This window comes from Artemia franciscana, chromosome 16, assembly GCF_032884065.1.
Source record: "Artemia franciscana chromosome 16, ASM3288406v1, whole genome shotgun sequence".
In the NCBI taxonomy this organism is placed as follows: Eukaryota; Metazoa; Arthropoda; class Branchiopoda; order Anostraca; family Artemiidae; genus Artemia; species Artemia franciscana.
Window position 1 is genome coordinate 2,961,242 of NC_088878.1, and position 27,346 is coordinate 2,988,587.

A 27,346-nucleotide genomic window follows, 5' to 3' on the forward strand; every position below is an offset into this window, starting at 1 on the left:
CCATATGGTAACCATTCACATTTTGGATATGGAATAAAATAAAAATTTTAAAAAAATAAACCTGTTCTAGTTGAACCTCCAGGATCACTCTCTGCTATTTTCAGAATTTTTACGCAACTCCTTCTTGGTTCAGGTCTGAAAGGGTTAAATTTATAGGTTTATATTAGTTTAGACTCAATTTTGGAAGAAACTAAATTTCAGAAGGGGGTAGGGGAATGAGGTTTGGGGGAGGGGAAAAACAAGGTTTGGGAGGGGCAGTTGCACCTTCCAGCTCCATAACAAATTACGGCCCTACTTTTCTATGGTTTCGAACCTTAGAGTTGTTTAATAAGCTTTGATCAAATTCTCCTATAAAACTGGAATTCTACTTGAAGGCCATCTATTCTTCAAGACAGTCTTCTGGGCTACATGGTTAGTAAGAAGATGGAATTATAGAATTACTCAAGTAAATGACAAATGAAAAGGACAAATACTTATACAATAAAGTAAGCAATCATTTATTTGATAAAGTCTCACTGTTTCGTGTCTGTGTATCTTTCTTAGGTGATTGAAAATTCAGCTTTTGTTTCCATATTTGAAGCAAATTTAATAATGTCTTAATAAAACTTGCATTGTTACCATGTAGTATATATGGAAAACCAGTTGTTTTAATTCAGGGAAGGAAATTTTCTCTACAAGATGTTTTTCCTGCATTCCTCCTCTTAGATTCAAAAAAATCTCTTCGTTGGTATTATCATTGAAAAAGGGCTTGTTTTTTTGTTTTTTTTTTGTTAACGAAATTGAAAAGACAACGAGATTCCCCTGCCTGGAATCTGGAGAATACTGGATTTCGCCCCCTCTCCCCTTCCCCTTGGGCTGTGTGTTTACAAATCTATTTTGAGCAAGGAATACAAAAAAAAAAAAAAAAAAAACCATCGGAAACTTGTTTAAATGCATTGCGCTACGTTTTAACGAGTCGGACAAAAATATCGGGGATTAGCTCATTGGGTCCAGCCGTGTCCCCTAGTTTCCATGAATTGGCGCTTTTGATCAATACCAGTGGTGTTGACTGGTGGATTGACAATTTTTAATGAAAATAAGGGTGGTTTTTGGGGTGTTTTTGTAAAAGAAAGTAAAAAAAAACAAGAGAATTGTTCTCTCTGGATTTCGAAAAAAACTCTTCTCTGTCCCCCACCCCCTTAATTGCCGTGAATTAACGTTATTCATCAATGCTGGTTCCGATCATTGTCAGCTAAGGGGCCAAGAGAATATTATCTCTGATTTAAGGTGTTATCTTTTCTGATTTTGGCTTTTCGAGTGACAATTTTGTCCAAGTCTTAATTGGAAAATTTACCATTTACCATTAAAATATGGAGATAAATTTTGATATAATGGGAAATGTTTTGTACTGTTTACAAAAATCTAAAAACAAAGTGATAAGTTAATTGAATGTTATTTGAGAATTGGAACCGAAATAAATTTTGTGACAAACTTTGTTACTCGTATTCTTATAAATGTTTTGACAATCCTTGTTATGTTACCGCTTCTCAGCCTCTCGACTAAGATCAAAGCGTAGTATCTGTTCTTATCAGCTTAATATCTGATACGGCCCCTACATGGGGCCAAGAATATTAAACTGATATTTGGAAACCGGAGGGATGTCGGGGCTTGCTCCGCTCCTTTCACGCATTGGCCCGGTATTGCAGTACCTCCGGGATTGACGCACAATTTTCGAGGGGAATCTAAAGTCTATGAACCCCTGACCATTAATGGGTACAATACGTTATTCAGAGTGAAGAGAGTCCCTGCCGTTAGTTACTTAGTCCTTGAATACATTGAAAATAATTATTTTTTCCATATGAAAAAAAGAAGAAACACTGTATGAAATTTACAAAAATTAATAGTGAAAAAGTCAATGGGTGGACGCCATAATTAATTTAAAGTGCCCAAGCTGGTTCCAAGTCCCCATGCATCTTTATCGAAAACAGTTCTTGATTATAAACTGCTGAAATTTAAATTGAGCCAATATTCGATAAAATGGCTGAAGCGATTGTTTTTGGCCTCAGACGGCTTGGTTCTGCGGTGAGTTGTTGATAGTAGTAATGACTAAAGCCCGTCCCACCCCCTCTATGGTTGTTAGAGAGAAAATAATTGGCAAAGTCAGGAGACCCTGCCGTTAGTTACCTAGTCCTTGAATATATTGGAAATCATCTTTTTTTTCCATATGCAAAAAAGAAGAAACACTATATAAAATTAAAAAAATTAATGGTGAAAAAGCCAATGGATGGACGCCATAATTAATTTAAAGTGCCCAAGCTGGATCCAAGTCGCCATGCATCTTTATCGAAAATAGTTCGTAATTATAAACTGCTGAAATTTAAATTGAACCAATATTCGATAAAATGGCCTAAGCGATTGTTTTTGGCCTCAGGCGGCTTGGTTCTGCGGTGAGTTGTTGAAAGTAGTAATGATTATAGCCCTCCTATGATTGTTAGAGAGAAAATAATTGGCAAAGTCAGTAGAACGGTCACTGGGTTCTCAGAAATTAAAGTTTCGACTTTTCAGTCAAATTGATAAGAGAGTGAGAAACCCCTGATTTTGTTTTCTCAAAAAGGTAAGCTTGCATTTGAAGGATCTAGAGGCTTGCATATGAAAATGAAATGGGGCATTCCTATTTTCAAAAACAATTCAGAGACTTGATTCACTGCTGTGAAAAAATTTTTGTAAGGCTGCGTCTGTAGATTTTGAACAATTCATACTTACCTGGCTGGGGAGCTGCCTTGATCATGAAGGAGGCGCTCCCAGGGTGAGGCCTTTCCATTGCACTTCGGATTGGCTGACCCCTGTGATTACCCCAAATGGGGGTAACTCAACAGCATAATTTTTGGTAGTGGGGGACTGCGTTCGCGCGGACCCCTGTCCACACATTGAATAGGTTTCTTCCTTTGAGCCCATACTATGTTGCAATTTTGTGAAATGAAAGGTATGCAAATTGATAATGTTTAAACCAAGTAATTTAAAACATCTCTTAAATAAACACATTTTGTTTTTCTTAGTTTTGTGTTAAAGCGAATGATGGGGTATCAATGACCAGTCGTGATAATTAAATTAAATTGATTAAACTGATTGAATTCCTGATGCATTTTGTTTTTGAAAATACTCCGTAATTATCAAATACTGATTTTTAAATTGAACTAGGAATCGAATCCAATTGCTGAAATTTAAATTAAGTCACAAAGGCTAGTCTCAAAAAGTGAAATGCCCTTGGTCACCACACATTTCATCAAGTCTATTGTATTGGGAACATATCAGACTAAGAATTCCTTCACTACCGCTAAGCTTTTTGGAATATTTTAATAGGGGGGGGGGGCCTTTGGCTACAACAATTGATCGACCATTCAGCTACTTTACAATTATTTTTGGGCCTGATTACTGAATATTTATGTTATTTTCTGCGGATGTAGTTTTAGTAGCATGTCATTAAAGTTGCCCATGAATTGCTGTTCATTGAATATGTTTTCGCATCATATTATTTTTTGGCCCGTATTTACTTGATTGAACATTGAATTTCTTATTGCTTTCGAAACTTGTTAAAAAAAACCACGAGGATTTACTAGGATTTATTTTTATATACCCAAATCAACCTTAGCCATTTTCATAGCTCTGGCCTCTCCTCATATTAAGTTAATCTTCCGCCTTTTACTAAAGATTACCGTGGGGAGGGGTATTTGATGAGTCTTAACAAATTTTTGAATGCCGAAAGGCAGACTAGTCTACACAATTGTTGTATGTTTTAATATTTCAAGATTACTTATCTAAATATTAATATTATTTAGATATTATCTTACTTATCAAGATATTAGGGTTGTCAGACAAGTAACCCTGGAAAATGCAAGATAATTGAAGTCATTTATGAATAAAAATCCAATCTTTTCAAAAATATACAATAAATTGTGAACTTATGGGCAAATAGTAAAAAGGGACAGTAATTGTGAAATATGGCACAACTTCCAGGAGTGTCTAAATAAGCTATGTTTATAGGGAAGTAGACGTGATTAGTGTTGTTAGTCGCCTAGTTGCCTACAGCCCTTCTGTTGACAAGTGGCTGGCTAGATGTTTGTTGTTATCTTTTGCAGATTACATCCAGGGAAGCTACTTTTCAGCGGGTAAGGGATGCTCGAAGGCACTCTTGGTTTGGTGCAATAGTGTGCCAAGTCCTAGGCGCTCTTAACTCCCAAATCTCTTAGGGCCCTCATTCCTCCCTCGTCTAGGAACCGTATTTCCATTCCAGTTTAGGGGATTCCTCTAAAATGAGGAGTTTGGATATCTTACAGGGGCAAATCCTTTCATCTGGGGACTCCATTGGTTTCTAGACACAATACTCAGTCTGGCGGGAGAACACGATCCAAGAGACAATTCTCTGTGTGAAGGGAAAAGAGAATCAACAGGCGACTCTCCATGTGAAGGGAGACCAAGAAACGGGTCTGTGAGGAAGGAGAGGCCTGTAGCCTAAATGCAAATATAACAAAAAATCCCTGTGATTTACCACCTCAAAGTTTTATCTTCGTTGATACATTCGGGGAGTCTGAAGTATGGCATTCTAACAGCTAAACTAATGATTCCTCGGTCTGAAATGACTGAAATACATTCTACAACATATTTTGACACAAGGAATTGGTGTGGTCAGGACTGGCCCATTTTTCTTTTGCAGGCCTTCCTCCAGAACCGTCCTAAATTTTACACAAGTCTATTTTGCCTCCAGAGGGAGAAGCCTTTGTGATGGGCCAATGGGCCTGTACGAAATTGGAAGGGAAATTATTCTTTTATTTATTTCTTAAGCCCTTAGATGGTGTAAAAGCGATTCAAGTCCCAGCTACATTTAGTCCTCTTTTGTTTCGTCTTAAAAAGTAACTATTTCTGGATTTATTATCCTTAGAGCATAGCCACTTAATTTATTTAGGCTAAAAAGTAAAAGGCAAAGTATTGCTCAAGAAATCTGAACAAAACTAACTCTTTCTACTAAGTCCTTTTAGCTCGACTTCATCTTATAGGACTTTTTTTCATTTCTTTTGCTTTTCTACAGTGGCGTAATTTCGTCAAAATCCAAACTTGAAGGGGATGGAGGAGCAAAGATGGAACCCTTTGTCCAAAATAAAGTGAAAATAGCAGTAAAAACTAAAAAGAAGCCATTTGGTACCACAGAGGCACTATTTAGTACTCTAAAAGAGCTATAAATTTACTTTAAAAAAAAAAAGAAAAAAAAAGATGTGTTTCTGTAGATCCTTAAATTTATCGGTTTATTTTAGTTTAGACTAAAATTTGGAAGAAACTAAATTTCAAAAGGGGGTAGGGGAATGAGGTTTGGGTGAGGGGAAAAACACGGTTTGGGAGGGGCATTTGCACCTTCCAGCTCCATAACAAATTACGACCCTACTTTTCTATGGTTTCGAACCTTAGAGTCGTTTAATAAGCTTTGATCAAATTCTCCTATAAAACTGGAATTCTACTTGAAGGCCATCTATTCTTCAAGACAGTCTTCTGGGCTACATGGTTAGTAAGAAAATGGAATTATAGAATTACTCAAGTAAATGACAAATGAAAAGGACAAATACTTATACAATAAAGTAAGCAATCATTTATCTGATAAAGTCTCACTGTTTCGTGTCTGTGTATCTTTCTTAGGTGATTGAAAATTCAGCTTTTGTTTCCATATTTGAACCAAATTTAATAATGTCTTAATAAAACTTGCATTGTTAACCATGTAGCATATATGGAAAACCGGTTGTTTTAATTCAGGGAAGGAAATTTTCTCTACAAGATGTTTTTCCTGCATTCCTCCTCTTAGATTCAAAAAAATCTCTTCGTGGTATTATCATTGAAAAAGGGCTTGTTTTTTTTTCTTTGTATTTTTGTTACAGAAATTGAAAAGACAACGAGATTCCCCTGCCTGGAATCTGGAGAATACTCTTTCGCCCCCTCTCCCCTTCCCCTTGGGCTTTACTTACAAATCTATTTTGAGCAAGGAATACAAGAAAAAAAAAGCCATCGGAAACTTGTTTAAATGCATTGCGCTACGTTTTAACGAGTCGGACAAAAATATCGGGGATTAGCTCATTGGGTCCAGCCTTGTCCCCTAGTTTCCATCAATTGGCGCTTTTGATCAATACCAGTGGTTTCGACTGGTGGATTGACAATTTTTATTGCAAATGAGGGTGTTTTTGGGGGTATTTTTGTAAAAGAAAGTAAAAAAAAAACAAGAGAATTGTTCTCTCTGGAATTCGAAAAAAACTTTTCTCTGTCCCCCACCCCCTTAATTGCCGTGAATTAACGTTATTCATCAATGCTGGTTCCGATCATTGTCAGCTAAAGGGCCAAGAGAATATTATCTCTGATTTAAGGTGTTATCTTTTCTGATATTGGCTTTTTGAGTGAAGATTTTGTCCAAGTCTTGATTGGAAAATTTTCCGTTTACCATTAAAATTTGGAGACAAACTTTGATATAATGGGAAATGTTTCGTACTGTTTACTAAAGTCTAAAGACTAAGTGATAAGTTAATTGAATTTTATTTGGGAATTGCAACCGAAATAAATTTTGTGACAAATTTTGTTGCTCGTATTCTTATAAGTCCTTTGACAATCCTTATTGAATTATCGCTTCTCAGCCTTTTGGCTAAAATAAGAGTGTAGTATTTGTTCTTATCAGCTTAATATCTGATGCGGCCCCTACATGGGGCCAAGAATATTAAACTGATTTTTGAAAATTGAAGAAATGTTGGGGCTTGCTCCGCCTTTCACGCGTTGGCCCGGTATTGCAAAACTTACGGGACTGGTGTACCCTTTTCGAGGGGAAACTAATGTCCATGAACCCTTATCAAAAGTGGGTATAATACGTTATGCATAGTGAAGAGAGACCCTGCCGTTAGTTACTTAGTCCTTGAATATATTGGAAATCATCTTTTTTTTCCATATGCAAAAAGAAGAAGCACTATAGAAAATTTACAAAAATTAATGGTGAAAAACAGTGTTTCCACTTCAAATTTATGCAAATCCCTAAAAGGCTGGTGGAAAATCCCTAGAAATCCGTATTTTCAATACCAAAATCCCTAAAAGTTTGTAATAAAAGTTTGTACTTGTAATAAAATACATTCTTTTGACACCTAAAGCAATGCTTTGGATTTATCGACTAGTTAAGTTAGGTTTAAAGCCATCTCCTAGAAGGCTCTTTTGGGGTTGCCCCTCGGCGAAAAAGAATCACTAGATTCTGGAACAAAATCACTAAATCAGCTCATAAATCACTAGATTATTGGAGAAAGTCACTAAACCAACCAAAAAATCATTAGGATTATAAAACTATTTATCAGTGCAATGAATAGTTATTTTGCCTCTTTACCATGTTCTATGCAGGCGCACGAATAGAAAAGAGTGTAAAATTACTTCCCTAGATGTGGAAAAATACCTTTAGGTTGGTGTTTTGTGTTTCTCATGTGAAAATTACCCTTGAAATTTTGAAAAATGCCTTTTCGCATGTTTATGCAAATAATAGAACGAAATTCTTCCTTCCTCCCTGCATTTTCTGGATTTGATACCCTGGGTTTACCTCCTGATCCATGAAAATTAGTTATCGGTGACCTAATCGAAGACTACTTTACTTTTAAATTTTTTCCTCGTTCATTCAAAGCCCCAGTTTTTCCCCCAACAAATATGGAAACTATTTTCTTTTTACTCTTTTTGAACTTGTCTAATTACTAGACACCAGGGGAAATTTTTAAAATAACCTTTTTCTTCAGCTTAATGGAAATATAAATGTCATACCCTTAACGAAATTAAATAAGCATCGGTCATATTGTTTCTTTAATATCTCCCAATATATTTCAGTTTTATTACTGAACATTAATTTAGGAAAAATTTCAACAAAATATGTTTTCGAGGAAAGTGATGAGCTCCATTAAACCTATGCGCATTGTCAGTTTAATATAAATATGCTCATATTCATTCTTTGAAATCTTAATAATTTTTTATTTATTAATGTGATTACAGTGAAAACATTTAATTTGTTTTCCGTAAAGTGCAAATTATGTTTTGGCCTTGAGTAGGCATAAGGGTTGTGAGCCCCTATGAGTTTCATTCGGTTGCTTATTGTAATTTCTGTTTGTTTTGGGTTATATTTATTTATTGATGGTGATTTGTGGTAGTTTTACGCTTTGTAGATTATTTGACGCTAAAGATCATTTTCAAAATTGTTGCTGGTGTTCCAGTAATTATACTGTACTTGAGGATTGTTTTTCCTTTTTTAGTTACACAAAAAAAGGAAAAATTACAACCAAAGTTTTTCTACTGTGAATCAGGGTGTTCGGGGTAAATATTTTCGGAGGGGGTGGAGTACACTGAATGTCATTTTATTTCTGAAATTTATCTCACAATTAAAAGTTTGGTCACCTAGTAATGCCTATTAAGAAAGATTGTTTTTTGGAAAAAAAGAGACGTGTGATTGCCCTCCATTTCTTTTAGTCACACAAAAAAGCGAACTAGAAATTTCAATTTGCATTCAAATGAGCCCTCGCCCAGTGTTCTAGGAGTATTGGCTCTATGCGATCATCCCTGGGGAAAAACACACATCCATAATCTTTCTTCTGGCACAAAAAAAAAAAAAAAAAAAAAAAAAAAATGCAAATTCAACATTTTTTGCGTATAAGAGCTTGAAACCTCTATAGAATAGGAAGTTATTCGCGCTTATTACGCATTTCAATTACAAACAAGAGAATTTGGAGAATTATTGGAGTATTGATTAGATATTAAAAGTAAAAACTAAAACCACTAAGAAATTCCCAGAAGAGATACCGCACCCCCTTACTCCCTGCCGACTTCAGTCATCAAACTATAATCAGTTTAACCTGTCTAGTTACATTATGAATCCTATTGTGAAAAGCACTAAGTCGTATTTTCTTTTTCAATGATTCCTTTTTTTCGTTCAGAAAATTGTATTTAATTTATATCTGCCTTTTTTTTCAATAACTCTATTTCTGATCTGCTTGCAGATGTAGAGGGTGTATTCATATCCAATCTACTTTCAAAGGTTAGAAAGAAAAGCTAATTTGGAACTGATCGGTTATAGAGAGTAAGAAACCTTAAATATGAAGAAAAAAATTGACCTGAGCAAATAAGAAGTTGTGAAATAAGAAGCATAGAACATATTTGCAAATTTTGATTCACTAGGTTCGCTTGTCCTCTTAATCATAACGCTCTGAGATCTATATCTGATACAGTGAGAAATCAGAAGTTTCAAAGGCGGTATATTTGCATAAATGCTAATTTGGCACGTATTGGGAGGTGTAATGGACCGCTATTTTCGCTTTTTTTTTAGTTAGCTTTCTTCTGATTTATTCGATTGAATATTAAATCTATGCGCTATATCGTTAAAAATCACGAGATTTAGAAAAAAAATGTACAAATTCCTTAAAAACTCCAGAAGAATTGTATAGATCCCTAAAAACCCCAAAATCCCTAAATAAAAAAGTTTGCCCCTAACAGACCTCAAAAATCCTTAAATAGGGGGAAAATCCCCATAATGACAACACTTGTTGGGGGGTAGTTGGGGGGGGGTTGCTGCCCTCCATCACGTTTGACTCTTAAAAGGGAACTGGAACTTCCGATTTTCAACCAAATGAGCCTCCTTTAAAGTTAATACAACCATCCCTTACATAGAAACCTTAGATTCCCCTTAAAACCCTTGCTCCCGAGCCTTTGGTTTTTTTGAAACCCTCAAGAGCCTTGTTATATAATATTTAGACATTTTGAATAAAATGGCCATTTTAAATTTTATATTAAATGCATTTCGGAATAATGCGACATGTGTGTGAGGGGGCGGCAGCTGCCCTCCGTTCACTTTGACTCTTAAAATGGGCACTAGAGCTTTTGATTACCAATGAGGACCCTCCGAACTTTATATGACCATGTTTTCTATAAAAACCATATATTCTTTCAGAGAATAACTTACAACCCTTGCCCTAGGGGCTAGAGGGTTACTATTAGATGCATTTTGGAACAATGCGACGTGTGTATGTGGGGGGGGGGCGTTAGCTGTCATCCAATCAATTTGAATCTTAAAAAACGCACTAGAGCTTAAGATTACCAATGAGTCCTCTCCTTTCTGACCACACTTTCTACAAAAACTTGTATTTTCCTAGGGCATAGCTTACAACCCTTGCCCTGACGGCTTGGGGGATTTGTCATGCTCAAATACATAGTTTCTGGAACTTTCATCTACGTTGAACAAAATGGCTATCTCAATCCTGATTAGAAGTGTTTTAGGAAATGATAGACATTGTGGGGGGGAGGCGTTTGTCCTCCGATCACTTTCGACTGATAACAAAGGCACTAGTCCTCCTAATTTCCAATTGAATGAGCCCTTTTTGAAGTTTCTACGACAAAATTTTCTATAGAAAATCTTATATGCCCCTAAAGCATAACTTAGAACCCTTGTCCTGATGGATGGGGGAGGGGGGTTGTTATACCCAAAGACATAATTTCCGGAACTATCAACACCGTTGATCAAAATGGCTGTCTCAAAATTTTGATTGGATGTTTGACTTTTCGTCCCAATTATTTAAGAACGATAAAATTCAAAATAGAGGCTGTTCAACTGAAGCAAGAAGTTTTTTTTGTAGCACTATAAAACTTTAGTGTGACGAGTTAAGGGGTTGAGGGAGTGGAAGCCCCTCTCATGTATAGAATAGCTTGTGTTCGTTTTAAGTTTCAATTTTACTTCTTAATTTCAGCTGAAATAAAAGTTAATTTAATAAAGAGTCAAAATGTCCTGCAGATGTACCTTTAGACATTGTTTGATTAGTAATTGACGTTGTGCAAAAGGAGAGGGCCCGAAACCATGCAGACTACCCATATAAAACAGAAGCTTTATAGATACACATAACACAAAAGTATAGAAGTCTAATTTTGTTGAAAGGAAAACAAAATAAGAATAGTGAATTAGTATTATGGAGAGGCAAAAGTAAGACCCTTTTTTCCACACCCATTAAGAATCGTCCAACCCGCAGTTCACAAATAATTACATGTTGCATCCGATTTTGTGTGTTCTTACTTACGACCAATCGAAGATTATCCTATGGAACTGTTTTAAACTATTAGATGTTCATCGTTAAAACATGGAATTTTGATATTTCGCGGCACCTTAGGAGGGGTTGCCATCCCCTAGAAAAAAACAACATTTCGCCAATACCTGAATGTAACATTTCTACTGTGTTTCCAGGTTGTTTGAAATTACATGTGCGGGATTATGGAGGAATTCCTAAAAATCCCTTTGAGGCTGGATTGTTACATATTATAATGTGATAAACATTTTTTGAACAATAAGGGTATTCCATAGACTTTTTAAAATATATTTTAAAGTTATTACTTTGTTCGTACTTGGTTTTAAATTTGGAAGACTTTTGTACAAAAATTGTAATATAATTCTTGCAATAATGCATAGGGTATATTAAAATATATAGCCAATATAATTTTTGAAAAGCTGACAAGCCTGGTAGATGGTAACTCTGATGTCAGGAGTCAGCTAAAATGCCATCGTCAGTGTTTCCACTTTCTTTTTAGAAAAATCCCGAATCAGAGACGAAAAATCCCTAGAAGTCCCTTTTTGGTCAAACAATAATCCTTTGAAAAATCCCTCTCATGCTAATCAAGACAGTTAGCTACTGGTTTCCTGGTCCATCTGTATGCTTCTGTCTGAGCACCCGATTGTTTTAAATAAAAATCTCTCCGAACGAACTGAAAAGCACTGGAAGATGCAAACACTATAATATTTTTAACAAAAAAAAACTTCAAAACTAAATCCCAAAATTTGCATTCCCCTATCTTGAGCATGGATACTAACGCATGCAGAATTCAACCTTTCGTTCAAGAGTCAAAGAACAGAACATTATTTTTGTTTGTTAAACCAACAATACAAAAATTTTTGCCACATTCGCCCGAAAGGTGAAAGCACAGGATGAAAATAGACAGACGATCGAACATGCCCTTCAAATGTGCATGCTCTTACACATCGCAGTCAAAGTAAATATCATGTTTATATTTTGTTTTTATTAATCAAATATATCACAAATTAGGTAATGGTTTCAGTTTGATTCAGGACAATTAAAAACGCTCTAATTAAAGACACTAGCACTGGGACCTGGCTGGGATACGAGTTCAGCTGCCTCTTTTGAGGAAGCGCTTGCCTTTACAGCTTTATGATACCCTCCACTTCTTTAGGGTTGGCACTGCCTAAATTCATGGCTTCATCTGAGGGAAGAGGTGGGTAATTTTCATCAATTGAATTCAAAATTTCAAATGAATTTGATGTAGGGACTGTAGCAATGAATCTGTTTTGGGAGTGTGGTGAAATATAGATTTGATGCTGACTGTATTGACTATTGTGGGGGGCTAGAGTTGTGACATATGGTGATTGTCTTGCCTGATTAAATCCTGGTGTCTGCTGTATAACCTGACCCTGGTACTGTATAGCTTGAGACATAGGTACAACTTGTGGAATAAATGTTGTGTACATGGGGGCCTGCCCTTGCTCATTATTTGGACCTACTGCATTTGGCCCCATCATCACTCCAGGAGAGTGATGTGGATCCCAATTTACCTGCATCCCAGGTAAAACACACCACTATACCCAAAAAATTAACAAAAATATCAAACCCTCATTTCAAAAATAATATATCTTACTTTTACTTTCCTTTTGTTTCTTCTTATTCAACTAGCCAATTCCAATTGCCTCTGTTGAATTTTGAAACAGTTGCCAAGCAATTTTGAAAAAGTTGGCGCCTAGCTCACTATATCGCTCATACTGACGAAAAACAAAATCCTTACAGGGAAAGATAAAAAATTCTGGAAGCTGCACCAAACACCAACAAAAATCCTTGAATACACCATCAAAACTGAAAATCCTGAATATCTCTATTTTAATAGGGAAAATCCCTTAATATCTCAACTATCCCTGAAAAATCCCGTATCCCTTTTTAGAGAAAGTAATCCCGCGGAAGGCCTAGAAATCCCTCAGAAAGGGATAAATCCCTCAAAGTGGAAACACTGGTGAAAAAGCCAATGGGTGGACGCCATAATTAATTTAAAGTGCCCAAGCTGGATCCAAGTCCCCATGCATCTTTATCGAAAATAGTTCGTAATTATAAACTGCTGAAATTTAAATTGAACCAATATTCGATAAAATGGCTGAAGCGATTGTTTTTGGCCTCAGGCGGCTTGGTTCTGCGGTGAGTTGTTGATAGTAGTAATGATTAAAGCCCCCCTATGATTGTTAGAGAGAAAATAATTGGCAAAGTCAGTAGAACGGTCACTGAGTTCTCAGAAATTAGTTTCGACTTTTCAGTCAAATTGATAAGAGAGTGAGAAACCCCTGATTTTGTTTTCTCAAAAAGGTAAGCTTGCATTTAAGGGATCTAGAGGCTTGCATATGAAAATGAAATGGGGCATTCCTATTTTCAAAAATAATTCAGAGACTTGATTCACTGCTGTGAAAAAATTTTTGTAAGGCTGCGTCTGTAGATTTTGAACAATTCATACTTACCTGGCTGGGGAGCTGCCTTGATCATGAAGGAGGCGCTCCCAGGGTGAGGCCTTTCCTTTGCAATTCGGATTGGCTGACCCCTGTGATTACCCCAAATGGGGGTAACTCAACAGCGTAATTTTTGGTAGTGGGGGACTGCGTTCGCGCGGACCTCTGTCCACACATTGAAAAGGTTTCTTCGTTTGAGCCCGCACTACGTTGCAATTTTATGATTTGAAAGGAAAACGTATGCAAATTGATAATAATAAAACCAAGTAAATTTGATTGTTGGGCCCTATTGAAAAAATTAATTTCCTGACAAGCTGACATGTATGAAATAATACGGAGGGAGTTGAGCGTATAATTTATGGAAAATGGTTGTGGAATTTTCTCCTGAACATCTCTTAAATAAACACATTTTGTTTTTCAAATGTATTAGTCTTGTATTAAAGCAAATGATGGGGTATCAATGACCAGTCGCCATAATTAAATTAAATTGCCTAAACTGATTGAATTCCTGATGCATTTTGTTTTTGAAAATACTCCGTAATTATCAAATACCGATTTTTAAATTGAACTAGGAATCGAATCAAATAACTGAAATTTAAATTAAGTCACAAAGGCTAGTCTTAAAAAGTGAAATGCTCTTGGTCACCAGCGGCGCCATTTGGACCAAATCTTGGGGTGGGCATAAACTCCATCTTGGGCCCCCGACTCACTTCGTGTCGCGTAATCATCTAGGAAATGGGCATTTGACAGAACTCGAGAATTTTATTATGTATCTTACCTACTTTCAAAGTTTACAATAATTAATAGCAAATGGCATAATTACCCCAAGGGGCGTCAAGTAATTATGCTCTTTGGTTAATAGGTGTGCAGTAATTTCAAATCAATTGGACAGAATGGATTATGTTGGACATAATGGATTATTATGGCCGGCAAAGGACCCTTTGTGGTTGAAGCTTGGGCCCCCTGGAAAATCTGGGGAGGGCATTTGCCCACCCCTGACCCCCCAAATGGTGCCTCTGTTGGTCACCACACATTTCATCAAGTCAATTGCATTGGCAACATATCAGACTAAGAATTCCTTCACTACCGCTAAGCTTCTTAGAATATTTTAATAGGGGGGCCTTTAGCTACAGCAATTGAGCGACCATTCAGCTAGATTACAATTATTTTGGGGCCTGATTACTAAATATTTACGTTATTTTCTGCGGATGTAGTTTTAGTAGTATGTCATTAAAGTTGCCAATGAAATGCTGTTCATTGAATATGTTTAAGCATCATATGAATTTTTGGCCCGTATTTACTTGATTGAACATTGAATTTCTTATTGCTTTCGAACCTTGTTAAAAAAAAACCACGAGGATTTACTAGGATTTATTCTTATATACCCAAGTCAGCCTTAGCAATTTCATAATTAGTTTCATAAGACAAGATTCACAATTCGGTTCACCTAAACCATTCCCGTGGGTGATAAAACACCGACAACAGGTCATAAAAACAATTCAAGAGGTAGAACTGTAATACTAACTGACCCGTCAGAGAAAAATGAACTTCACAAACAGAAAGCGGAGAAAAAGACAAACAAGATTGAACCAAAAGCCAGAAAATAAAAGGCTACGACCAAGAAAAGTTCAGGCTTAAAAAAGTCACAGAGCCAATCAGACAGTGAAACCAAAGAATATAACTTTCAGCTAAATGATGAAAGTTCTGACAGATCACTTCATTGTGAAACGTTTCAAGCGTTCGAAGCTCTAGATTCAGTCAATATTGGTGATTTCGTACTGATAAGGTTTTCTATCGGTAAAGGATCATAAAGAGAAGTTTCCTACTGTGGTATGACTCTGAAAATCATCGAAGACGAAGTTAAAGTAAATTTCTTAAGAAAACACGGGAATCGATTCTCGTTTCCAGAGATTTAAAACATAGCTTACGTCAAACTTGTCTTGGTGGCCAAACTACCTCTATCAAACCTCTACCAAAGACTACTGGTAAAACTCAGAGATCAAAGTGTGGCTATATATTATAAATAAGACCTATTTTTAGCGTGTCTGAATTCACCCCAAGGAATGTCCCGAAATCTCCCCACTGTTTGTCTTGACTTTGGACAAGAAAATATATGATTTTCGGATGTGTTAAATAAAGGAAAATCTGAACAGAAGACCAAAGATACTTCACTGCAAAGTAAATTGTTTGAGACTATGAAGTCGTCAATTGGCAAAATAGGCTCGAGAACAGAGCTTCTCGAAAGTAGCAGTCCGGGATAATCCAGTCTTCCCTGCTCGTACTCCGTACCTATATTGTCAGTACCTTTTGATAAAGTTCACTAATGGATATTTTTTTAGTACCCCCCCCCCCCCGCTTAAAAAAAAGTATGTGTACGACCCTCTGCAAAACTGATTAACCATTTTTCAAGACATGAGAAAAATTCAGGTCTTTTCCCAACACCGATAACTTATATATATATATATATATATATATATATATATATATATATATATATATATATATATATATATATATATATATATATATATATATATATATATATATACATTGTTTTTGGACATTAGTCAAATCCATATCAGGAAACGAGGCGTTCCGCACTCCTTGGCACTGACCAGTGTCGGCAGAATTCCTTGAAAATTTACTGTATCATGGAATTTCATAGAAATTCCGGCCTGGAACTGTTCAGCTTCAAGTATTCATTTTACACGTAGATACTGACTGGGTAATTCCTTTCGAAAATATTGTTTCCAAACGTTTTACTATTTAACGTTATTCACCTAATTCTAACTCAAGTTTACCAGTTTTTTAAATTTGAAATTTCCCAAGTCCATCGAATTTGTACTGGAGCAACGAGAATTGAAAATTTTGCTTTATGGTGGGACAGTTGCTTGGTCCAAAAAAAAAAAATGTATTTTGTTTATTGCACTTCTTTGCATCGTGAATCAGAGTTGTGGACCCAATACCATCAGTTTGAAGTACCTTACCAGGAGTCACGCACATATGACGGCGGACACTATCCAAGGCTGCATCGAAAAGATGATAAGAAATATGGCTGCTGTTGATGATTTGAAGGATCTAGTAATCCTGATGCAATATTGCAGGAGAAACACTCATGTAAAGGTTCTAGACAGAAACAGGTTTTTTCATTTGGAAAAATGGAAATTCAACTAAAAATGGCTGAGAAAAGGATTCGGTCGTGCTGAATAGAATTTAAGCCGCCCTGGCCGAGTGGGTTGGTGCGCTGGATTCAGGATCCCTTGTCTGAGAGGACGCGGGATCGAATCCCAGCGTACCCAATTCTTCAGTTGGGACGGGGGTCAGTGGTGTGACTCTGTAAGCTTAGCCAGAGTCGACCCAGCTCTAAATGGGTACCTGGAGAAATCTGGGGAACGTAAACAGGAAGGGTGTGCGAAAGCACATGATGTCTGGCCCCCAACCTCCCATTGTAATTCCTGGCTGAAGGGCCAAGAAACGGAGATCAGCACCGCCGGTACGGACTGTAAAGTCTAATGCCGTATTCTTTACCTTTTTTTTTGAATAGAATTGTGCAGGCTACTTTTGAAAAAGGTCAAAAAGACCTACTCTACAAGCACGATTTTGACGACACTTTACAACGTTTTGATTTCCTGAATCAGGAATCAAAGCACATGAATGATTTGCCAAAGATAATTGAGGGGACAAGGGGATATCAAAGGAGAAAAAGGAATTCTGATTTCATACTTTTCTGATGATCAGAAAAAGCAATTTTGGCTTGACTTGCCACTGAATAAAAGTTCACTTGATCTAACCACATGTTTTGAAGGATGCCAAATTGATTATATTTAAACAACAACCAAATAAGCTACTTTTTAATTCATTTCTTTTGAAAGATTTGAGTAAAAGTAGCCTAAATAGAATGTTTTGCTAATCACAATGGTGTTTTTTCGTTGTGGAATACGACGAAGCGTAAACTTGTTCTGTCATTATTTGAATAGCATCAATTTTGTGCGCCTTGTGCAAATAGATCTTTCAATGTTCAAAAGATATTGTTTGATTATTTTGTTTATCATATTTTACATCTGTATTATTCGAAGTTCTTTCAAGAAGTTGTGTCAATGATTGAGTTCTTTTTTTTTTTACTTTTTTATTGTTTGAATTAAAACAATTATATTATCTTAAATCCTGGATTGCAAAAAGAGAAAGAAGAGAATACGAATAGTTAGATTCAGTAAAGGTTGAGTTTCAAAGTATTTCGATGAAACGATGGTTTTTAGGAAATTGGATACCAAAAGGAGGTTCAGATACGCCCAGTCCAATAAAATGAAGAAAATGACCACATTTGGGCTAAATCCTGGATTGCAAAAACAGAAAGAAGAGAATACGAATAGTTAGAGTCAGTAAAGGTTGAGTTTCAAAGTATTTCGATGAAACGATGGTTTATAGGAAATTGGATACCGAAAGGAGGTTCAGATACGCCCAGTCCAATAAAATGAAGAAAATGACCACATTTGGGCAGGTTGTTACAATTGATTTTAAATGATCCAAGGGAAAGAGACAGGAAGGTATTGCGAAAAAGGATGACTGGATCAAGTCTCTTGCACTTTAACGGAACGGGGATTCTTGGTAAATTACATATGCAAATAAATTTTGTGACAGTATTAGAAAAATGGCGAGATTTTTTCTGGTCATGTGAAACTTCAGAATGACAAGATTAGGATTATCTTGTGGAATTATAACATGGGGACATTGCATTATTCTCCTTTATTTTAGTCAAGCAAGAAGGAGAAATATACCATAAAATAGAACATCCGTTGAAGCCTCTTGCTGGTCAGCCAAACGGGGGTTTAAGGTAAATTACATATCAAAATGATCCTTGGAGGTAGCTCTATTTGAGAGTGTGAAACAAATGGTCAGATTTCTTCAGGTCTTGTTGTAATTCAAAATTACAGAAGAGGATCGTCTTATAGAGTTACGATATGGGAACCTGTCGTTTGTCTCCTTTTTTTGTCGAGGAAAAAGAGACAAAGGCCATATAATCAAACAATATCGAACTCACTTAAAAAAGTTGAATTTTATTTATACCACTGAAAAGCGCATAAAAAGTTTGTTTAGAAAATTTAACCTTTATCTCCGTTAGCCCCATCCATCAGACGACCACAGCCAACAAACTTTTTTCCATTTTTTGGCTCTCCAATTTTGGCTCTCCAATAATAGTCATGAGACACATCAATAAAACGCCTCTTTTCTTACTTTTTACCAAGAAACTTTTATTTTGTTCCTTTTATAAGACACATGTAACAAAAGAAGTCGTTACTTTTGTTATTTGGAAAACCACGGAAAAAATAGATTTATTTTCAATTATTTTAAAGAAGGACAAGGTATTTTTTGAATTAGTCAAGGTATAAAGGTTAAAGATTGCCGTCAACGTTTTTAAATATCGAGGCATTATATATTTTTGGATACCATATATCGCGTAATATATTCATATATAGTGAGAGATATGTTGAGAAATGATTGATGAAATGGCCATCTAAAAATGTCTATCGGAGGTATATCTGGGAAATGGGGAATGTGGGGGGATATCCACCCCTCGATCACTCTCGATCTAAAAAAGGGCACTATAACTTGTGATTATCAATCCAATGAGCCTCCTTCGAAGTTTGTACGATCACTCTTTCTATATTTGTTTTATATGACCCAGTGCATAACTTACAACCCTTGCCCTGAGGGCTATAGGGGTGTTGTCATCCTCAAATACATAGTTTCTGGACTTTCCAATTACGTTACAACAGAATTTGAGCTATCTCTTCTTGTTCAGCTTTTGCAATTCACGCATGTAAGCTAAAGATTTCATTTGTGGAACGTACGTTAGGAGCGACTACTAGTTTCCCATACCAGCTAAATTTATTTTAAAATCTTGACAGGGAAGCCATAAAACTTTTCAGTAAATATGGGTGATAATAAAATCACTATTTATTTATAAAAAAAACATTTTTTAGTTATTGCCCGACCCCTAGACAGCGCCCCCATGAAACATGCCCTTTCCTCTTCCCCCAGAGTATATACAAAAAGAAAATGACGGAGTCCTAATCGAAAAACACAAAATAATGTAATAAAATGTCAATGAAAAAGTCTATCATAGTCGCCACCTAAGTAATGAACGATGTTGACACAATGTATTATTTATTTTAATTTTTATTTATTTGTTTTTTTTTTTGTCTTTTCTTTTTGGTTGAAGGTATATATAAATTGAGCAGGCTAGTGCCCTTTTTGATAGTCAAAAGTGATAAAAGGGCAAATTCCCCCCCCCCGCCCATTTAATTTTGAGATGGTCATTTTGTTAACCGCAGTTGAAAGGTTTGGAAATTATGCCTTTGAGAATGAAACCTCTACCCCACCCACATCCCTCGGGGCAAAGGTAATGAGTTATGCCCAGGAGACATAACAGGTTTATAGAAAGTTTGGTAGTATATACTTTGAAGGGGGCTTATCGGATAGGAAATAACAAGTTCCAGTGCCCTTTTTATGAGTCAAAGTAAAAGGAGGGCACCCCCCTGCATACACACGCACACAATAAATTCGTATTTTCCTGAAAAGCATCCAATGAACGTTTTTTATTCAATTTTTTTTTCAAAAATATTTTTTATTTAAAAATGATATAGTTATTTTATTTAAAGTTTTCCAAATATCATATAACAAGGCTTTGAGTTTGAAAAAAAACCCAAATTCTGGGGGTAATGGCTGTAAGTTATGTCCGGAAGTATTTGAGGTTTTTATGAAAGGGATGGGTGTTTAACTTTAGACGAGGCTCATCTGGTTTAAAATTAGAAGTTCTAGTTCTCTTTTAAGGGTTGAAAGTGATGGAAGACAACAAGCCCCCCCCCCTGACTACCCCTATTTTCACGAAATAAATCTCATTGAAATTGTGATCGTTTTTTGTTCAAAATAGTGCAAAATACCAATAACAATACCTTTGGGTTGAAAAAGCCCTCCAGTGCCATGGGAATAGGATTTAAAGTTATATCCTGGGGCCATATAAAGTTTTATGGAGTGGGTGGTTTTATAAAATTAAGATGGGGGTCATTTGATTTGAAATTGGAAGTTATATTGTGCATTATAAGAGTAAAAACTGATTTGATAGCCACCAGTCCCCTTTTTCTACGCCAATAGTCTCCATAGTCACCTTCAACCAATATATACTTTGGAGGGGACTCATTGGATTGGTAATCAGGAGTTCTAGCACTCTTTTTAAGAATAAAGGGATCAGAGTGCAGCTACCACCTCCACACGTCCCTGAAATACATCCAATAGAAATTTTGAGACACTCCTTTTGTTCAATGTAGTCCATAGAGCGTATAACCTGGCTTTTGGATTGATATAAACCACTAGAGTCTGGAGGTGGGTTTTGCAATTTATTCCCCAGGGGATTTTAGGACTCGAAAGGAAGGGATGGTTATATAAACGTTAGAGTTGACTCATAACTTATACACATCGTATTTTCCCACAATGCTTTTAATGGACATTTTCAGATAACTATTTTATTCGAAATTTTCCAAATACCGTATAACAAAACTTTGGAGGTTAAAGCAAACTCCCAAATCCTGGGGACAAGGGTTGTGAGATATGCCAGGAAGTACTTAAGGTTTTTATGAAAGGGATGGGTGTTTAACTTTAGAGGAGGCTCATTTACAACTTTAGAGGAGGCGGGGGTGTTTTCTGGGGGAGTGGGGGAATAACTAAAACATGCTTTCTATAACTAAAAAGTGATTTTGGTGTTACCCTTATTTACTGAAAAGTTTTATGGCTATCATCTCCAAATTTTAAAACAAGTTTTTGTTAGAATATTAACGCTGCTCATATTTGAATCTAGTAATAATTCCTAACCGACGTTCCATAAATAAAATGTTTAGCTTGCATGCGTAAATTAAAAAAGTGGAACAAGCGGAATTAGCTCACGCTTATTGCTTAAATACGGGAAAGTGATTTGTCATATTATATTGCGTAATATACTCATATATAGTGAGAAATAATTGATGAAACGGCCATCTCAAAATTTCTATCAGAGGCTTTTCTGGAAAATACGGGATGTTGGTGGGGAGGTTATCCACCCTTCGATCACTATCGATCTTAAAAAATACACTAGAAATCGTGATTATCAATCCAATTTGCGCCCTCCGAAGTTTATACGATCACTCTTTCTATGTAAGCTTTATGCATAGCTGTTTTGGTATTTATACTCTCATGAGTTGTTAGTAGTTGTGGCAATCGGGAATTAAAAATAGTTCGTAAATTTTGTAAAGAAGAAAATGCCAGCATTTTGCAAGGCTCATCCGAACTAAATCTAACATCCTAACTATTGGCCCGAGCTCATTACCACGAACTGTTTGGTTCTACATCATAGAATCTGCAAATATTCTTGGAATATTCGTAGATTACTCCATAATCCCTTCTTTTCTTCATACATTTTATTTTTTTTAATTTCTCTTCGGCTGCTCAATTTTACATTTGAGGAAAACTTTCTAGGAAGAAGTTTCCAGGGAATTTTCAAGGGTAATATACCAGACCTTGCCTCTGGTTCTTATTTTGTACTATAAACTACTAAGATAATTCAAACTAATTAACATTTTAATCAATAAACTAAATGACGCTATGGTGCTATGTCGTCAAAACAGTTCATCCGTAATATCTCAGAAACTGCTAGAAGCATAATAAAACTTTCGAAGAGTGATGGGAGGTGGGAAAGTAGACTTCAAATTTGATTTGGGGGAGAGGAAAGAGAGGTAGCTAAAGATCGTTTCCTTTGATGCATCTGTTGTTACAAAGACTCTGTTTCCTAGAGTTTCAGTTACTATTGAGCCGTATTGCTCCTTACTTACAGTTCATTAAAACAAACTGTTTGATCCAGCATTCATCGTACAATTACTTTTAGCGGAATTTGATTTCGGTGTCAAAATGACATATTCTGCACTAAAGCATCCAAAACCAAACTAGAATTTTACAGATTATGACCTCTTCTATTTGTTTCCACAACAAGAAATCTTCCTCATCCCCTTCTTCTTATCCAAAACGCATTATAAACCATTGATCTTCCCCTTAGACCTCGATCTTCTCATCCTATAACACAATCTTCCTTCCCACTCAGGTTATTCTGCTTCATAAATCCTCTGGTGGATAAAAGATTAAATGTCACGTGAATAATCGTCAAGCTTGCCACCCTTTCCTTTTTTTTCTGCTTCTAAATTTTTGTTTTTTATGTAAGAATGTAATTGGCTTGCAAAAATACATCATAAAAATAGTCTAATTAATTAAATCAAACTTTTTAAAACGGAACCATAGCTCCATAGCCTCTCTTATTCCCCTTGGAGCTCCAAAGCTATTGTCAAAAACATCTTATAAAAACAGAAAATAGAAATGATTATGCAATATCTACCCAAATCAACTTTTTCGCAGAAACAAATTTACCTAAATAAATGTGAGAATAAAAACAAAAAGAAAAAATCAGTGAAATAGATACGAGAAAAATACAGAATGTGGGAAAAGTAGAAAGCACCAGACAAATCACTTTCCTGTATTTAAGCAATAAGTGTGTTTTAGTTCCGATTTTTAAGCTTTTGTAATCCTGGCATGTAAGCTAAACATTTTATTTTTTAAACATAGTATGCAGCATCTTGATCTACGTCATCAATGTTGCAATACAAATGTTTCAGCTTTTAAGTTTCTATAATGTGTGTTTATATCCTTTTAAATGCGTTATTAAGCCACAAATCGTTATAATTTAAATTAAATAAGATTTTGTTACGTAAAATTGTGTTTGATTATTTTTTGAACTGTTTTTAAAACATAATTATTGAAAAAAACAGTTAATAAGTAGAGAATGATTGTACCTCAGATTTATTATATACTGCTCTTCAGTCTTTCAATCATTTTAAATCTTCAGTCACAATCTAAAATAATTTTTGAATAGCTGTAAATTAAGGAGACGTAACTCTGATCTTTAATTTCATCTAATCATTGAGAACAAATATTGCAAGATGATATACAATACAATCTGTTTAAGTAAATTCTACTAAAACTACTATTATTAAATATTACTTTACTAGAACTTTCAGAATTCAGATAAACCTCAACTTAATCTGTTTTTTTTCTAAGCATTTTGTAGGCAGGGTTGCCACCATTTTAAAAATTTGAATGAGAACGAGGGATCCGTCAAATTTTCCGTTTACAAATCCACAATAAAAATCTGTTCAAATAGAACCAGGGCTGCCAAATTTTTTTTAAGGAGCGTGTCATATTTTTTCCAAAAATGTGATTTTTGTGTCATCTCAGATTCCATGATATGTCAAAAATGTGTCATATTTTTTTGCCACAAGTGGAATAATATTTAATTGTCAAATCTTTATTTAGAGTTTTGAATATATATTTTCCAAATCAGTTCAAAAAGGAGTAAACTTAACCTTATCCTATTATCTTGGGATCAAGAAATAGAAACATTCGATTAAATTATTGTTACACACAATGAATTTGTGTCTGAGCGGCCAACGAGGCAAGTTTACATTTAAAAACTTTTAAAGACAATCAATTCCGACAGTAAATTGAAAATAGACTTTTCGTATTACTTCGTAATCGGCTTTATTGGCTAAGCTTTTTATTTACTCAATATGTAAGCCATTCAACTAGCTTCAATCTAGCATTTTTGTCATATTTTTTGGTGCCTTTTTAAGCCAGATGGATTATTCTGAAGGAAACACATCTCTGTAAATTTGTAATCTTGTCCGAGGTGGGATACCTCTCCTGTACTCCTAAAAATAGGAGTTGCTGCTTATGCATACAGCATTGGTAACCTGCATGCTGTTTAATTTTTACGTTTACTTGTTCAGATATTCAGCCTGCATTTCGATTTGAAATTTCCACATAAGGCTGTTCTCTTCGCGGGGGGTTAATTTTTTAATATGGCATCTGATGGCATCTGTCCTGTATTCCGCACTGTTTGTGTACTATTGCCACCGTTGGGTAGTGCTATTCCCTTCCATTAATTTTTAGCTTTTCTGGATGTAGAAAATTGAAATTTTACTTTTCTTTTATGACTATTAAAAAAACAAGACTTGGATGACAAAAATGAGTCATTTTTTGAAAAATGTATCATTTTTGTCGATTGTGTCATTTTTTATTGAAAAATGTGTCATTTTTGTCAATTGTGTCAGTCAAGTGACTGACACACTGGATCAGTGATGTCAAGACCAAAAAGCGGAATATGCTGAAGAAAGAAAATATTGAAGCCGTGCTGGTCACAAAATCGCGACTGAGAAAAAAAGATACAGTTTGCTACAAATATGTCCCTACACACAATCAGATCAAGCTCCACGATTCTGACAACCTCTACGTATCCACCCCACCCCCTGGTCAAGAAGTCGAATCCGAAAGCGAAGATGAAGAAGATCATTTAATATGAACCGCATTTTTCCTTCTTTTTTAGTGTAAGAGTTCGATGATGTAAGTAAAACTTTGATGATGATGTAAGACACTTTGTTTTTCAAATACCGCCAACCGCTTCGAGAAGAAAGACGACTTGCAAAAAAAAGACGAAAAACGTGAACCAGATTGCGAACCAAGATCCTTCCCCTGGACATAAAAAAGCCTTTTTACTTATTTTTTATGCTATTTTACCTTTTTCTTTGTCTCCTTTATTTATACCCCGCTATTGTTCCCATAGCGGGTTAAAAATAAATTGTTAGGCTATTATCATCAGATTATATTCTATTCAGAACCTTTATTAAGATAAGACAGAATTTGTCTTGTCTTAACTGATCAACTTTTTCGTGAAACCTGGGAAAATATAGAGGTGTAGCATAAATATGTCCAAAAAAGCATAACTCTGAGCTCAAGGAAGCATAATCCTCTCCGTCCGATCTGGCAACACTGGCTTCCACTTCTCATGTTATCCCATGAGATCTCATGTTTTCGGAAGATTTCTCATGGGAAAAAAATTTGTATCATGTTCTCACGTTTTTAGAGGTTTTCTGACTTTTTTCATTTTTTTTCTCACATTTTTAGAGATATTCAGGGTTTTTTCTCATGTTTACCTTTATTCGATATAATCTCCTGTTGCGGAGAGCCGCAACTATAATAGTATAATTCTGTTGATTTGAGCTCTGTCCAGCTTGAAGTTTATGTCTTTCGCAATTTTTTGGCAAACTGCAAAATATGTCTTTATTGCCCTTAAAAGGGGAATTTCAATCCCGCGAACCTTAATTAATGACTTAGTCGGCAGCTTGTCCTGTGACTCACCAATGTTGTGTTCGAAAAAGGGTTGATTTGATTCTCAGTTCATAACTTCATCTGATCTGACCAGATCAGGTTCACTGGATAATTTATGTAGAATAAGGATGTGGTTTACCTTACGCGAAAGGTTTTTTTTAGGGTAAGTACTAAGTTTGTAATAAGTCTAAGTTTGTCTAAGTTTTGTAGGGTAAGTACTAAGTTGTGTAATAGATTGTCAGGTTTACCAGCTCTTGAACACGCATTATATAATTGTCCATGGGAAAAACAATCCATATTCAGATCTATACCGCATTTTTCTAATGGTTGCCCTTAAGTTTTGTTGATGGTGATTGCTAATCGAATATTCTCTGTGTCAACGTCGTCACTTATATATTCCCCCTGTGCCCCCCCCGGCATCCCCGTTGTAGTTGTATCCCTGTGTCCCGGTCGCCATTTATATTCCCGGTGTCCCGGTCCTCATTTGTGTCCCGGTGTCCCTTTATTTTTTTAGTTTTTTTTTTAGTTTTTATCTTTTTTCTTTTTTTCCCTTTTTTTAGTGGAGTTGGCATCCTCAGAAGACTGAAGCATATTCTGCTAGAACGCACTCTTCGCACGATATATTTTATAATAATCTACCCGTATATATCATAAAGATGTTTACTTTGGAGTAGGAATTTTTATGTTAATTACAAGTGTGTGCTAATTCTACTAAATAAAGCAGCAAGAATAATTGGGCAGTAAGTAAAAAAGGTTAAAGACACCAGTGCAGGCTTAAAGTCTCCAAGGGTGCTCACTGTTGGACAGATATGGGACTATCAAGCGGCAGTGTTTGTGTTTGATTATATGCATAATCTAGTCCCGGAAACTTTTAATGAATTTTACCGTTTTAGAAGTTCTTTTCATGAGCATGATACAAGAAGATGTGATGACTTGGTTGTGGATATTCAAAATAGTGTGAGATCTGGTTTTACTTTGAAGTATCTCAACCCTTCTGTATGGAATTCACTTCCTGTGAGTGTTGGGAGGCTGAGCACCTCCTACAGTTTAAAAAAAAGATTAAAAGAGTATTTGTTTGGGAATTAGTTGTTTTTATATTTGGCGGGGGATGGGGGTGGAGTGGATTATAGAGCTGGAGAGAGGAGGGGTTGAGGTGGAAACTGTTGTATTTGGATGAGGGTTTTTACCCTGGGAGTGTTTGAGAGAAGGTGATTTTCTTTTATCTTTTTGTTATTATTACTTTTAATTTAGGATGTCTTTAGGAATGTTTATGTAGTTAATTGCTACGTGTTGGCAAAAATTAAATTTTTCCCTAGCGTAGTGATTTTTATCTGTAATAATTTATACTTTTGTTTATTATGTAAATAAAAGTCAAATAATAGTAAATTCTGGTCGTTTTGAGTTTGACCTATTATAGAAATTTGTTTCTGCTGGTCTTTAGTTTAATATGGCCCTTTACGTCTCTTTGAAAATTCCTTTTTCGGAAAGTTTTTTTTTCTAATAAATTTCCATTAGTTTTTTGTTGCCAAAGTTTTAACTTTTTCAAACATTTCCTACTTC

General features: G+C 35.6%; 1 protein-coding gene and 5 non-coding genes across 6 annotated transcripts in view; all 6 read left to right on the forward strand.

Annotated features, from left to right (window-relative positions):
- The window catches only part of LOC136036902 (uncharacterized), a gene marked incomplete in the record, with an annotated part of 361,814 nt that overhangs the window by 73,437 nt on the left and 261,031 nt on the right, over positions 1-27,346 (forward strand).
- On the forward strand, positions 1,519-1,710 carry LOC136037451 (U2 spliceosomal RNA). The gene has a single exon (XR_010619951.1). It is a non-coding gene; the product is annotated as a U2 spliceosomal RNA (small nuclear RNA).
- Positions 2,735-2,898, forward strand: LOC136037426 (U1 spliceosomal RNA). The gene has a single exon (XR_010619932.1). It is a non-coding gene; the product is annotated as a U1 spliceosomal RNA (small nuclear RNA).
- Positions 3,639-3,754, forward strand: LOC136037475 (U5 spliceosomal RNA). Its single transcript, XR_010619968.1, has one exon. It is a non-coding gene; the product is annotated as a U5 spliceosomal RNA (small nuclear RNA).
- Positions 6,630-6,819, forward strand: LOC136037452 (U2 spliceosomal RNA). Its single transcript, XR_010619952.1, has one exon. It is a non-coding gene; the product is annotated as a U2 spliceosomal RNA (small nuclear RNA).
- On the forward strand, positions 13,554-13,717 carry LOC136037435 (U1 spliceosomal RNA). The gene has a single exon (XR_010619938.1). It is a non-coding gene; the product is annotated as a U1 spliceosomal RNA (small nuclear RNA).